At 43.5% G+C, this 13907-nt stretch overlaps 1 long non-coding RNA gene across 1 annotated transcript; it reads right to left on the bottom strand.

Annotated features, from left to right (window-relative positions):
* Nucleotides 1-2354: 2354 nt before the first annotated feature.
* LOC112402918 (uncharacterized) lies at nucleotides 2355-12660 on the bottom strand. Its single transcript, XR_003003792.1, has 4 exons — nucleotides 12224-12660; nucleotides 8346-8408; nucleotides 4187-4771; nucleotides 2355-2414 (listed from the first exon to the last, which is right to left on the bottom strand). It is a non-coding gene; the product is annotated as an uncharacterized LOC112402918 (long non-coding RNA).
* Nucleotides 12661-13907: the final 1247 nt, after the last annotated feature.

The raw sequence follows: 13907 nt of genomic DNA, 5'->3' as shown, positions 1-13907 counted from the left end.
TGTTTTGTAAGTAAGTAAAGGGATCTGAATTTTTGTAAATAAGTAAAGCGAGCTGAATTTTTTTCTCCAAAGAAGACAAGGACCGGGGACTTACATCAGGCCCGCTGGCCCTCATGGTCTAGAGGTTAGGATTCAGCACTCTCACTGCTGCAGCCTGAGTTCGATTCCTGGGCAGGGAACTGAGATCCTGCTTCAAGCCCCTGCACCCCGAGGTCCCTGCCCCCCCCCCATCAAAACTAGCTTGTAAACTAGTGCAGCTGGAGGGCTCTGAATGGAGGTTTCCAGATTCCCTGTCAATCTGTAGATTTGAATCTCAAAGGTGGGCTTCACGTGCCTTCCCTGGAAGGAGAGCGCCCCCTGCCAGAGAACGTGATGGGGAAATGTTTGTAGAAGAAAGATGTCATTTTAAAGAAGACCAGGATTTACTGAGCGTGGACAGTGTGCTTTTATCTCACTTAACCCACTTATCTCAGAAACGTCGTGATGGTATGAACTCAGACCCTTTTTTATGGATGAAGAAGATGAAGCTTGGAGAGGCCAGCGACCTGCCTGGACCACTCAGCTTGTCAGAACCTCAGCAGGTGCTGGTGACATTGCATCTCTTGATTTGTACGGTTATTAAATAGAATTTTTAATTGGTGGAAATTTACAAGCTGTACAATTATGATTTATGCACTCTATACCTATACATTATGTTCTTATTTGAAGAAAAACGTTTTAAAATTGGCCATTAGTTAATAACTGTTCAAGCTGGATAATGCATACAAGGCAGTTTACTACACAATTATCTCTATATTTGCTCGTTCTGGATTTTCTATAATGAGCTAAAAATTTTATACTACAGAGTCCGAAAATGAAGTTTGATTCAAATTTTATCTGGAAAAACCAAACTAACAAGGGAAAAAACAAGTTTATCTGACACTTAACACGATGTAGGTTAAAACTGTATCCATTAAAGAAGATGTGGCACATATATACAATGGAATATTACTCAGCCATAAAAAGAAACGAAATTGAGTTACTTGTAGTGAGGTGGATGGACCTAGAGTCTGTCATACAGAGTGAAGTAAGTCAGAAAGAGAAAAACAAATACCGTATGTTAACACATATATATGGAATCTAAGGGGAAAAGAATGGTCATGAAGAACCTAGGGGCAAGACGGGAATAAAGACACAGACTTACTAGAGAATGGACTTGAGGATGTGGGGAGGGGGAAGGGTAAGCTGGGACAAAGTGAGAGAGTGGCATGGACATATATACACTACCAAACATAAAATAGATAGCTAGTGGGAAGCAGCTGCATAGCACACAGGGAGATCAGCTCGGTGCTTTGTGACCACCTAGAGGGGTGGGACAGGGAGGGTGGGAGGGAGGGAGACGCAAGAGGGAAGACATATGGGAACATATGTATATGTATAACTGATTCACTTTGTTATAAAGCAGAAATTAACACACCATTGTAAAGCAATTATACTCCAATAAAGATGTTAAAAAAAAAACAAAACTGTATCCATGCACCAATTCTCAGAATGAACAAAGGGAATGCTCAGTAGATCTATGACGGGCTTTGCTGCACTGTTGAGTTTCACAATGAATCCATAAAGTCTGAAATCCAAAATCCAAAACTGCTTTTGCCCAATTCAAGTGCTTCATCCCTTTTCCCAGGGACCTCCCCTAATCCTTTGGTAGTAAAATCACACTCTGAAACAGCATCTGAGATCATCCTTGTTGAGTTTCTCTCTATTGTCGACTGCTCTAATTCGGCCAGGTCCTCATTTGTCAGTGACTTTGCAGATGTTTTGAGCAGTTCTCTCAATATCACTTTCAACACTCTCATGAAATCCCAACTGTTTTGCAAGATTTGAAATCCACTTTACAGTAATGTGCATTCTGTTGGAGCTATGCTCTCCAGAAGCTGACCACAGCAGACAACGTGGAAAGAGTGACCAAGAAAACAATGGGTGGGGACCAGTTCTGCTTCTTCATTTTAGATAGAGAGAAAAAGCCTACTTAAAACATAATACAAAATATAATCTTGGAGTAAAAAAATGGGGAGAGATTATTTAGCATTGACTGACTTTACGTGTGGCCAGAGCATTAGGGAATGTTGTCACACTAGTTAGCCTGGACTTCCTCCAGCAAAGTGGTAGCTGGTGCCACATGACCCAGCAAACCCGCTCCTGGGCACATATCCAGACAAAACTCTAATTCAAAAAGATCCATGCGGGCTTCCCTGGTGGCGCAGTGGCTGAGAGTCCGCCTGCCGATGCAGGGGACACGGGTTTGTGCCCCGGTCCGGGAAGATCCCACATGCCGCAGAGCGGCTGGGCCCGTGAGCCATGGCCGCTGAGCCTGCACGTCCGGAGCCTGTGCTCTGCAACGGGAGAGGCCACAACAGTGAGAGGCCCGCGAACTGCAAAAAAAAATAATAATAATAAAAGATCCATGCACCCCTATGGTCACAGAAGCACTATTCACAGTAGCCAGGACATGGAAACAACCTTAGTGTCCATCAACAGATGAACAGAGAAAGATGTGATATATATATAGATATAGATATGATATATATATACAATGGAATACTACTCAGCCATAAAAAGAATGAAATAATGTCATTTGCAGCAACATGGATGAACCTAGAGATGATCATACCAAGTAGAGTAAGCCAGACAAGGACAAATATCATATGATATCACTTATATGTGGAACCTGAAATATGACACAACAGAACTTCTCTATGAAACAGACTCACAGACATAGAGGACAGACTTGTGGTTGCCAAGGGGGAGGGATGGATTGGGAGTGTGGGATTAGCAGATGCCAACTCATATATAGGATGGATAAACAACAAGGTCCTACTGTAGAGCACAGGGAACTATAGTCAATATCCTGTAATAAACCACAAAGGAAAAGAAAAAAACTGGCAACTGGGGGGACTCCGATAATCAATACCCAGGTATTAAGGACCCTATGTGTAAAGCAAAAGAATCTACTCCCTCAAAAGCATTAGCGACTGGTGAAGAATTTCTTGACATTTTTTGGAAGAATCCCAGAAGATGCAGGATGCATCGTGTATCTCACATTAAACCAGAGGTCCTTCCCAGACCGTGCAGCTTCAAGAGCTTTTCTTATCTCCCCATCCCTCCTGTCATGGCCACCTCTCTTGATTCCATTTTCCTTCTCCTAGTTTGGCATTTTGCTCCTTCCCAAAACGGACCTCAAAATCCTTTCATTTCTCTTACATAGAAAGATTCAGCTTGACCCCCAACTCCGATCCTGGAACTGCAGACCCCATTCATTACAGCTTGAAGCACGAAATGATTCCCAAGCCCCCAGCACCTCTCTGTTTAGGAGGCCCCAGCAGACTGGATTTTTTTTTTTTTTTTTGAGCTTATCGTTTGCGGCCTCCGCCAATCAAACCATCAGCATGTTCCTTTCAGACAGGGACCATGCTCTCCCCACAACAAACTGGTGAATGCTTTTCCCTTCACCCTGGATGTAAGGAAAGAAAACTGAAAAACTGCTTTAACATGGATTATCTCAGAGTGGAGAAATTGTGAGAGATGTATATTTTCCTCTTTTTGCTTATCTGTATTGTCTGAATGTTCTATAATAGGAACATCTATTTAAAAATCTTACCTCCTTTAAAAGATTGCATTGAGCATGAAGTTAACATATGTAATAATGTCAATGAAACCAACTTTTTACCTAAAAATTATATTTTAAGGAGAAAGGTGTAGATTTTTTTTTCCTTTATCTCAAAGTGAAGAAGCATAAAAGCTTTTCTATTTGTTGTGTTTTTTCCTATCTGTCAACCACTTGTATGCTCCATTGTTGGCTTTTTCTCACATCATTTTTGGGAAAATGTTATTTAACAAGGATTCTGGTAAATGTAGCAGAAACGGCCAAGGAGCAGTTTGTAATCAGCACATTGCTAATATAATCAAGAGGGCTTTAACCATTCAGGAAGGAACTTCCTGCCCTTTGTTTAATTAAAACAGCTTCTCTTGAAGATTAAAAAAAAAAGAAAGAAAAGAAAGGAAAACCTCTTCCCTGACTAGTATTTACACGAAGAACTGCCTGCATTAAAAACTCCACAGCCCGTGAAGTGACATCATTAAGCCAACTACTTATTCCATCGTGTCAGTGACCACGGTCACATGGAAGCAGGAGAAATATCTTCACCTCTCGAGTAGGGAGAGCAGCCAGTCCGATCACGAAGTGAGGCTTAGTCTCCGCACGCAGTGATAACAGCTTCTGGGAAATTTCCTCTGGACTGTGTATCTATCGAAATCAACAAGTTTGCGATTGATGGTGTCACATTTCTGACCAAGGCTTGATTCTCTTCCTCATACTCCAGCCAAAATCCTCACCTGGTGCAATGAATTAAGAAGGCAAGGAAGGCAAGTTCCAGTTGGATGAACTTGACCAGTCATGGGTCCAGCAAACTGAGCCAATGACTAATGGCTCTGCCATATTAGCGCTGAGAGCGTTCTGCAGAGGCTGAAAAGGTCCCTTCCACCGCTGGTGTGTCTCCTCCTGTGTCCCCACGTCAGGGCTCTCACGCCTCACCAAACGAGACCCCCAGAAGTCACCCTGACTCTTTCTCCCTTACTTCACACAGCCAATCAAATTTAAGTTCTGCCAGCTCAGCTTTCTAAACATTTCTTCATTTATCTCTTCTTTTCATTCCTGCCCCTTCGATACTGCAGCTCTTTTCAGTTTTTACGTATACAATTCATTCTTTGCAGCTAATTAAGCTGGAGAAGCCTGGGAATAAAGTTTGAAACAAAGGTTAATAAAGTCTTGGCCTCGTAACAGCCACAAAGCTGGCACCATCTTACTTCAGGTCTTCATTCTCTATCCAGTATGCAAGGATAACAGGCTCCGATGGTCTCACCCTTTCAAACCCACCATCACGTCTTCGGCGTTACTCCCTTACTGGAAATCCTCCACGGCTCACTCTGCTTTACAAGATGAAGTCTACTCCTCAACCTGGTTCTCTACAGCCTCTGACCACTGGACAGGCTCTGTCCACCCGCCTTCTCATCCTGCCCTACCTCACATTGCATGCTTTCCCCCACGTCTCATACACATCTCACGACTAACCCCTACTTGTAACTTACAGCCTAATCCAGTTTCTCCTTCTTCAGACCTTTCCTTATTCACAGCTACCCCCGAACACACACACAGATCTCTGACTCCTGGAATGCCCTGTGCGTGTCTATTATGACACTTAGCACGTTGAAGTAATATTATTTTTCTATCACTCTGCTTTCTCTCTTGAAGGCAGAGTTTTGTATTCATCTTTATATCTCCATGCCCCAGCCGAGTATTCAGAAAACTCAGTGAATATTTAGTGACTGAATGCACGAATGTCACAGAAGAAGCCACAATGATGTTAAAGTTTTGGCTGAAAGATGAGACCTTTCAGATAGAAAAGATGAATCTTTAATGAGAGATGCATTCTAATGGTGAAATTTAAAGAATCGTTGATGAGCAAGTGTTTTATAGCTAACAACTTTCCCTACCATGTGATTCTGAATTTTTTTTTCGTATTGCCAATTCCTGTCATACAGAAGACAGTGTTCTATACAGAGATTTATGTAAATAATATTGATAATTTCAGGTAATTGTAATATAAAGATTACATATTTAATTTGGGAGAGAAGGTCAAGGAAAACATTAAGAAATCTAAAGAAGGTTCTTCTTTCTTAATTAAGGGCTATCTTTAAGAAATTGAAAAGAGGAAGAATGAAGCGACATGTGAAAGAAGAACGAGCGTCCCCAAAAGCAAAGGAAATTTCAACATCCTGGTGTTACCCCAAGTAGAGAGAGGAATGTGCGCAGAGTTAAAGTATCTAACAACTAGACTATTCTTACAAGAGAAACTAGAAAGAAGAGAAGGGAAAAAATAGAAGCACAAGAAATATCAGAAACAAAACTGGAGTGACTAAAGGAAATCATTTTCTTTCTGTTTTATAGAAAAATAAATCCGTATGTTCAAACAGAATATTAGCAGCTGCTCTGTTGCGTCTCTGAGAGTTCTGAGTGAATGGGGGTAGGGGTGGCGATTCTATGGCTTATTTCTTCTGTACTGGCATCAACTGGGATCTTCTCGACAGTGAGATCTCCCATTCATTGTATCAGTTATCTATTGCTGTGTAACAAAATACCCAGAACTTAGTGGGTTATTGTTCGTGATTCTCTGGTTGGCAACTTGGGCTGGGCTCAGCTGGGCAGGTCTTCTGCTGGTCTTACCTGGGGTCACTCATGAGGTTCCCAATCATCTGATGGATTACTTGGGATGATTCCTGTAAGATGGCTTCACACGTCTGTCTGCCCTTCTCCACATGTTCTGTATCATTCTTAAGGAGACCAGCCCCAGACTTCTTTACCTGGAGGTCTCAGGGAGCAAGCGTGACCGAGCTCCAATACACAAGTGCATTTTGAGCCAACTTGTGTCGCGTGTGCTAATGTCCCTTGAGCCCAGGTAAGTCATATGGCCATGCCTCTGTTTCAGGGGAGGAGCTAACGTACCCTATCTCTTGATAGGTAGCCACATTGCATATCGCACAGGGCATACACAGAGGAAGAGGAGGAATTTGTGATTGTTAAACAACCCTCTTCAAATACCTTCTAACTTATTTCTGAGGATCCTGCAGACTCTCAAGATGCCAGTGGAATTCATATCTGGCACTTCCAAAAGTTCAGTCTAGTGGAGGCTGCTGAAGGAATTCATAACGAGCAAAGATCTCAGAGACCAGGGTGTGGCCCATGGATTGGAAGGTGTGTCCCACTCATTCCACACACGCACTCAGCATGTCACTCTGTGTTTAAAAATCCTCCTCTTGGGCTTCCCTGGTGGCGCAGTGGTTGAGGGTCCGCCCGCCGATGCAGGGGACGGGGGTTCGTGCCCTGATCTGCAAAGATCCCACATGCCGCGGAGCGGCTGGGCCCGTGAGCCATGGCCGCTGAGCCTGCGCGTCCGGAGCCTGTGCTCCGCAACGGGAGAGGCCACAGCAGTGAGAGGCCCGCGTACCGCAAAAACGAACAAACAAACAAAAAAAGTCATCCTGTTCCTGCAGCAATAAACCCAAACTCCTCGGTGTGGCATTCAAAGCCCTTCACTATTTTTCCCTCCCTGCCTGCGGTTTATTGCTTGCTGTAAGCTGGCTTATTTGTATTTAGTAAGTACGCAGTAAGCTAGTATATTTGATACATAATGTCAAAGACAACAGAAGCTATTTCTTGCTCACTTATAAATATCAGGGGCAAAATACTGGCGGCGCAGCCCTCTCACAAAATTGTTACGGTCGCCAGGGTGATAGTCTCTGCCGTCGTCAAGCATGGCTTCCATAACCACGTGGGCGGTGTCCCCATCTGGAAGGGGACTAGAGCAGAGCAGAGCCTGCAGAGGAGGCTGAAGCCCAAACTCTGGGCTTGGAGTCGTGCACATCACTTCTGCTCAGCCCTGTTAGACCTCGGTCACGTGGCTACCAAAATTCATCCTTGGTGCTCCCGTTGCAAATCACCCATTGCTTCCCCACAGCTTGGTGTCAAACGCTCTCCTCTCTTTTCTCCAACTGACAGGCTCATATTTATTATTAAGATCTAGCTCTATTTTGTCACTTCCCCTGTGAAGCCATCCCCACCTGCAGAAAGGTACTCAGGCTTTGTACTTCTTCCCACTAGAGCACCAACAGTACTGATTAACCAGACTTGTTATTCAAAGTGCTGAATAGCTAGGCTTTGCTAGACTTCAGGGTCTCTTGGGTGGGAAGATGCAGTATTCACACTGGCATAGGGGTGCACAAGTCACTGTGTAGATACAGCACAGCGCAGAAGTGTTGAGTGAATGGAGGCATGGAGGGAGGCAGCTTCCGACTCAGGCCAATCATAAAAGCCACCTCCTGCAACGTTCCCACCTGGAGGCATTCCAGAATATTCCATCACACTATGGGGTGACCAGAGAAGGGCCGCAACTACTGTTTCTGAGCATCATGGCAAAAAGGGTATGTAGCCCACCCTTTTTCTTCATGTTCTTTTATATTTGGGAGACCCTACGGCTCTCGCAGAAAAGAGATGCTCTGTGATAGCCAAACCATAGCTCAGCAGTGAGCCTGAGGCCAGAGGACCACTCCACCTGTGCTTGTTCCCCCATCAAAAAGCAGCAAAGATGTGTGCCCTCACTGGCAATGAAACACAAATTAAAATATAGACACTTTTCTTCCCTACCATCTTAGGAAGTATTTTAAAATTTTTTTAATTTGCTGGAAAGGGTGATACTTTTTTCCTATCATCTTAACAAAGCTTTCAACACATTTTAATGCCTAACACTCACCAAGATGTGTTGAGGCAGGCACTGTCGTCGTCTTCAGATAGAAGTAGAAGCTGAGTAATGCACCTAGAAAACAAATTGGCAGAACATAGAAAAAACATTACAATGTTCCTATCTTCTGCTCCAAGCTTCTAAGCCTAGAAATATATACTCAATAAACAAGCAAAGACATCAGCAAAACTTGAACACACGCGTGTTCATTATAATATTCTTTACCATGCAACAAAAAGGTACAACTTAAATGCATAGTTTTAAAACGCATAAGCTTTAAAAAAATTAAAAATACACAGAAGTTATAAATAACATGAGTCCAGACTGATATAAACAATTGATTGAATACATATATAATTGGGAGAGAAGAGGCAAATCTCCCATGGAGAAGAACTCCAAGTGATTTATGTAGCTACTCCATTTTCAAGAGGGTGAAGCATAACTGCCCGCTCCTGAAGCGTGAGCTGCGCCAGTGGCTGCCTTCCAAAGATGACAACGTGGGAAGGGAGGGGTAACTTTACAGGGGAGACGCTGACAAACACGACTTCAGGTGCTTCACTTTGGCCAGGTGACCAAAGTGAGCACAATAGCGACCATTATGTTGACAGTGTGTGCCCTTGACATGATAGAATGAGGATGTGGTGCCTTACTGATGTGGTCTTCCTCCGAAACCCACGACCCCAGTCTAGCCATGAGAAAAACTATCAGACAAATCCCAACAGAGGGATGTTCTGTAAGGTTCGTGGCCAGTACTCCTCAAAACTGTCAAGATTGTCAAAAACAAAGAACGTCTGAGACTGTCATAGCCAAGGGAAGCCTAAGGAAACATGACAAATAAATGTAATGTAACTGTAATGTATCAACATGTACACGCTATATGGAATATATATACACATATATGTTTAACCGAATCACTTTGCTGTACACCTGAAACTAACACAATGTTGTAAATCAACTATACTTCAATTTTTAAAAAAATAATAAATAAATGTAATGTGCTATCTTGAAACAGAAAAGGGACAGCAGGTAAAAACTAACAAAATCTGATAAAGTACAGACTTTAGTTAATAAGAATGTGTCAGTATTGGTTCAGTAATTGTAACAACTGTACCAGCCTAATGTAAGATGTTCAAAATAGGGAAAATTAAGTGCAGGGTACATGGGAACTCGACGGACTATCTTCCCAATTTTTCTATAAACCTAAGACTGTTCTAAGAAATAAAGTCTACCTTTTAAAATGTATTTAAGATACACAGGATGGAATATAATTAATATGCAGTGTAATAGGTGGGCTACAAATCAAGGTCGCACCTCTTTCAAGATTCAAATGCCGTGGCTCCTAGTGTCCACTGGGTAGCCGTGAAATGACCGTTTCCTCCCTTATTTTCCCTTCGTTAGAAACAAAACCTGGGGAAATCACAGATGGCCGTGGTGGCTGAGTGGTCCTGCCACAGCCACAAGGCATCACTGCTGGCAGGGGCCGGTCCCAGAGCCCAGCTCCATCCTGACCGTTGGCAGAAACACAGCATTGTCCCAGGCACCACCACTAGCAGCCCAGTGGTCCCTGGATACTGCCGATTTCTGTGCCGTTGCTCAAATTTCAGGGAAAAAGGGGTGCGCTCAGGCCAAATAACGCTGCCAATAAGGGTAATGACGCGAGTGAGCATTTACTGAGCGCCAGGCACTGTCTTAAGCCCTTGGCACGTAATAATTCATTTAATCCTAACAGCCATCCTAAGGAAGGTCCTATTTTATTGCAAGCCCGTGGTGACATTGACAGTTTCTTAAAAATTAAATATATACTTATATGATTTGGTCCAGCAATCCCACTCCTAGTTACTTACCCAAAAGAAACGAAAACATTTATACCAAAACCTGTACATGAATGCTTATAACGACATTAGTCATAGTACAGAGAAACCGGAGACAACCCAGGCGCCCTTCAGCGGGAGAACGAACAGACAGAAGCGCCTCCATACAGTGGGGTGCGCACCGCTCAGCAGTGTCAAGAAGTCGACTACTGATCCACACAACACGATTTCACCTCCTGCACGCCCGTGACGTGGTTTGACACGTCGCTCTGTCCTCTGAGTTTCCCATGAACACGCTCCTAGATTTATTGTTGAGATTTTGAGGAGATTCAAGTTCACTTAGGTGACAGAACTACTTCATAAGTTCTTCCACCAGAAGGCAGTCCGGCAGACCCTCTTGTGGCGTGACCCGCTATGGGCGACCAGTGCCTGGGTACATTAGTTCACGAAGGATTTGCAAAATGATGATATTCTAATTCTGATATCACTTTTGGAATATTTCTACAAAGAGAAAATTCCCCTCATCAGCTATTTGATTAACCAGAGGTACAAGACAGATGGTTAATTCTTCCCCTGTGAGTTAGTCCCTAACCTCCTCCAATGGTAACGAATGAAGGGTTTTTTTAATTATCACTATGGATTCATAATTTTTTTTTTTTTTTTTTCGCACGGGCTCAGCGGCCATGGCTCACGGGCCCAGCCGCTCCGCGGCACGTGGGATCTTCCCGGACCGGGGCACGAACCCGTGTCCCCTGCATCGGCAGGCGGACTCTCAACCACTGCGCCACCAGGGAAGCCCTGGACTCATAACTTTGAATATACTTATTCTTATAGATGTTCAAATGGTCTGGTATTTGGCTAGAAGGAACCTTTTCAAGTTTTCTCCTGGGTCGTTTGGACATGACCTTAGTGTTTACTTTTTTCAATTGAGAAGTAATCAACATGTAACATTATATTAGTTTCAGGTGTACAAACGTCATGATTCGATACTTGTAACTATTGTGAAATGGTCACCACAATAAGTCCAGTCTTGGTAGTTTTGATAAATTCCTTCCTTCGGTTAAGACAAGATGTCCCCAGCTCATCCTGTGGAATTCCTATCCCAGAACTGGGTTCAGTCATTTCTGCAAAGAGCTCTTATTCCTTTTAGTGGGAAACTAGTCAGAGACCACAATCTGGGTGCTAAAAGTCAAGTTTAATTTCTTAATATGCCACAGGTTTCAAAAATTTGACGTGGTCTGGGCCCCTTGGTGCATTTAAATGACCCTACACCCACCACTACACACACACACACACACACACACACACACATAAAGCGAGTTCCTGGTCCCTTTCAAAGGATCAAGTGCATCTGCCTGTCTGTCTCAGAGGTCTGACCACAGTCAGTCTACTGCTCCTCTACAGCCACAGGTCTGGATAGAAGAATATTCCAGGTGGGTGGGCTCACTTCCAAAAGCAGGAAGAGGCAGTTAGGATTCTTTTCCACAGAAGGAATAGAGAGGAGATTGGTGAGTTTTCCAAACATCCACGCTGGTAAAAGCAGGCTTGCTCCAGCCCACACATCATTAACTTCTGGTAAGTTAAATTCTCTAGACCAGGAGCTGGGACACCCTGCTTCCTGCCTATGCAGAGCTGGCAACAAACTCAGAGAAGAGCACAGGCTCGTGAAGCTTTGTAAAACCCCCGAACAGGGGCTTGAGGATGTAACGTATTTTCCCAAAGAGTCCGCGAAATGTCCCCAACGTAGACAGAAAATGCAATTCCCAGCTGCGACTGCAAAGAGTTTCTTTCTGAGTTCCAGCTGGAAGAGTGAAAGGGCAGTGGCAGCCCTAGTGAACCTCCTGGGATTTTCTGATGCTGGAGAAGACGTTGTGCCTGAAACAGTCCGTGCGTCTCTCTCTCTCTCTTTAGTTTGAAATTTCAACCTTCTGATCTCTGGGACATGAGAGTCAGGCGATTGTGAAAAGACAGCAAAGGGAAAGTGTCGGCATTCTGACCACAGTGTGGGACAAAGGCCATGGCTGGACCCCAGGCCCCACTAAGTGAGCACTGATGCCAGCTTAGGGGGCGGTGACTCACCAGCTTGTGACGAGCACAGGCGATTCTCAAGCCAACACGGTTCTCTTTTACTCATCAGGCTGAACTTTGAAATCTGTCCAAGGCGACACTGAAGTGGTGGAGAAACACGGCACTGCGGAGAGTTGAGGAAACGTTGCTTTCTGTCCCGGGCTGTTTGCTCAGTTGGCAACAGGTACCTTCAGTGACTGACACTCTGTGTGGTTAAATAACAAGCAAACAAGAACATTTCAGTGGCTGTGGCGAAACACAAGGATGAACTAACCCCGCAAACACACAGAAAGGTGGGAAAGGAAAAGAAAAGCATATCCGGTTTGTGGTTTGGGCCTGAACGGGTTCTGTGACGTCCAGAACTGGATCCTCTTTGCAGCCAAAGAAAATGAGCGGCAGGGCAGGGTTTGGAGCATTCACTCAAGGGACAGCTGAAAGCTGTGGCAGTGTTTAATCTGAAGAGAAGGCTTAGGTGGGAGTTTAGACTTATTCAAACATTTGAAGAGCAGGGACCCACGTGAAATGCAGAAGGGAAGTTGCAGCTTCCTGAATTTTGTAACCATTAGAACTCTCAGAAATGGAAGTGGCTGTCTGGAGAATAAAGCATTTCTGTTGGGGAGTGTGTTTTAGCAGAAGCTGGACAAACATTGTGATGACTGTAAATTCAGCCACAACTGAAGTCAGAATTGGGAATCCTGCCTGTGCTTCCTGGATGCCAGGCATCAGACTACGGCCTTTTAGTATATAAATCCTCACAGCCTGGGTTTCACTATTACTCCATGTTACCGAAGAAGAGACTGAGGGTCAGAGAGGCTACGTAATCTGCCTAAAGTCGCCCAAACGTTATGTGACTGTATTCAAACATCATATACTCTCCATCATGCTGACTGAGGCATCAATCTCTAAGCCCTTAAGGAAGAATGGGTATTATTTTAAAATGTTATAGAAATTCTACATTGCTAGAGCCATGAATGAAATTCTCTCAAGTATAAACGCTAATGATTCCCCAAGCATCTGATGGCATGCCGACGGGCCTCTCTGCTGAAAATCCATTGGTTTCAAGGTTTTAACAAAAGGAAATACATCAAGGGCACCTTTCGGAAACTTCTATTAGGAAACCCAGAAGTTAAACTTGTATTACTCATACCATAAAATCAATGCAACGTGATTTCCTAAACTAGTGATTTGTATGTTTTTGATGTTGCTACATTTGTTTTATTTTGTAACCATGCTATATCTACATCGTTCATTCTCAAAATGTGGTCTAGCGACCCTTGGGTATCCTCGAGATCCTTTTAGAGAGTCCTCAAGGTCAAAGCTATTTTCACACAAATACAAGTATATTGTTTGCCTTTTTCACCCCTATTCTCTCATTCTTATCTCTTGGTGATTTTGTTTCCAGAGGTTACACAACTTATGATTCCACACAGATTGAATGAAGAAGCAGGTGCGAGAATCCAAAAGTGTTCTATGAAGCCAAAACCTTAAGGCGATGTTCAAAATCATAAGGCCACTTTTTGCAGAAATTTTTTTGGTTTTTGGAAAATAGTTATTTTCACAAAAAAATATTTATGCCAACATGTAATTGTTTCGTTACTATTATTCTAAGTAAATTAATAAATAAATACGTTTAAATGTCTCGGGTTTGGCTTGTAATACCGTAAATATCAATGGATGCAACCACCGCAAACAAGAG

Source organism: Neophocaena asiaeorientalis, unplaced genomic scaffold (genome assembly GCF_003031525.2).
Source record: "Neophocaena asiaeorientalis asiaeorientalis breed wild unplaced genomic scaffold, Neophocaena_asiaeorientalis_V1.1 scaffold4, whole genome shotgun sequence".
Lineage (NCBI taxonomy): Eukaryota > Metazoa > Chordata > Mammalia > Artiodactyla > Phocoenidae > Neophocaena > Neophocaena asiaeorientalis.
The sequence above is the reverse complement of the archived record's forward strand: the minus strand, read 5'-3'. Positions and strand labels throughout refer to the sequence as shown.